Raw genomic sequence first — 2,062 nt, 5'->3', positions numbered from 1 at the left:
TCCAGGATGCCACAACAGCAAATGGAAATTTAGATAACCTTCTTTCTCCATAAATGGCTTGGCCAGATGTGCTATATCCAGACGGCCATTCCCCAACGCCCAAGCCAGCCCTGGGCTCCGTACTTACCACCCTGTTCCTTCTCACCCTTAAACAGGTTTGACATTGGCTCCTGCCCATCAGACATTTTCTGGATTTTTTTTTCTTTTCCTGTTCTTTATTCCTTATCCTGTAAGAGCTTTCTGTCTCTGCCTTACTTGGCAGTTCAGCAAACGGAGAGAGACTGTCCGCTCCATGAAGGGTTGATTTCACCTCAACTGTCTTCTTGAGTCTTTCAATAACAGGTGTCCCACAGGGGTGGGAAGATTCCCAGTGCCCAGGGAGGAGAATCAGTGGGTGATCTGGGGGGCAGTGTGGGGGCAGCGTCTCACAGCAGGAAACCACCCCACGCCCACAGAACTGTCCCATTTGCATTATATACTATTATCAGCTTGTATAGGAACATGAAATGTTTCTCCAGGCTTAGGGAGGTGGGAATTGTTTAAAAAATGGTGTCATTTGATAGGTCCATACAGGTAAAAGCTAGATATAACAAGACTACTTTCTTGGCTAATTAATTACATAGTGCCCACCCTATGTCAGAGCTACCTGCTTCAGACCTGACAAGGGCAGAATTAACACCCAGAGGCGGAAATCCTCAGAAATCCACTAGGTCTTTGGGATGATTGTTTTCATTTTTAACCTCTCCCTGACCCCACCCACATGTTCTCCCATCCTCCCCAGTAGGTCTGCTTTGTGGTCCCATCTTGAGAGCCCTGGAATCTCGTCAGCATGGGTTCCTTCAAATTACCTGACTCTGTTCAAAGGGACAGAGGATGTCCTTCCACAGGCCGACCTTTCTGATTTGCAATTAGTTTGCAGTTGGTGAAAGATTTAATGTCTGTTTAATTAATTCACCAAATATTACTGTCACAGCACGTGAAGTTCTGGTGGCCCAAAGTAACGACAACAACCTGTTGGCTAAAGGAAGATGGTACTAGTCTGCTCGAGTCCCCTAACATAATAGTATGGGTTTATAGTGGAGAGAGGGAAGGAAAGCAAGAGATAGTCTTTCTCTCTCTCTCTCTCTCTCTCTCGCTCGCTCTCTTTTTTTCTGCAGTCTTTATATCTTGCTTTAAAATTGCCTCCTCACTTTGGGTCAAAAATGCCCCTAAACTTCTTGGAAACTTGGGACACTTTAGTCAATGAACCACGAAAAGTCCAAACTCCAGAGCTCTTAGTACCTAATTCAGCCTTTGCATCTCTATCAGGCCCATGTCCCTATCTTGGTGTCTTTATTGATGAAACTGATGGCAATACCCGCCTCCCGCCCCCCCCCACCCCCGGAATATGAGTGTTTCCCTGCATCAGGTTCTCACAGGAGGGGTTCAGAGGCTGGTGTGGGCTTGGGAAGTCTCTCATATTGTTGTGTAAGTGGGATCTAAAGTCAATAAACTGTGCGACAGGCTGTCCTTTCAGGGGTCGGCTTTTCTAATTTGGAATTAGTTTGAAGTGGGGGGAGAAGCTCATGTCTGTTTAATTAATCCACCCAACATGGCTTGTGAAGTTTTAGAGACCCAGATTCGTAGGATGTCAGGCACAAAGCCCTGCACAAAATAACAGCTCAATAAATAGCATGACACTGTGGGTGGCGGCCCGTTTGACTCCATCCCATTTACTCTGCTTAGTATTTCAGAATTTTTTCGTCTCGGCCTTCATAGGTCCTCCAGTCCCGCTCTTGTTTAGATGAAGAAATTCATCCAGGAAAAGCGACTTGCCTGAGGGAGGCCACCCGCTTTCTGACTGCATCTCAAACCTTCCGAATCCTTTCTGATGTGCACGCTCTGCTGGCACATGCTTTTAGGCTGAGCAGAGCCGGGTCTAATTTCAGACTTGTTTCATATTCTGTTGACAATTACATCGCCCATCTTTCATTTATAGCCTTGACTTTATAGCTTTGGGAAGCACCTTAAAATATAATTGCAAATGCTCTACCCATCCAAATGTGCACACTCCTTGCCTAAT

This window comes from Mustela nivalis, assembly GCF_964662115.1.
Source record: "Mustela nivalis genome assembly, chromosome: 13".
Classification (NCBI taxonomy): Eukaryota; Metazoa; Chordata; class Mammalia; order Carnivora; family Mustelidae; genus Mustela; species Mustela nivalis.
Note: the sequence above shows the minus strand (reverse complement) of the source record.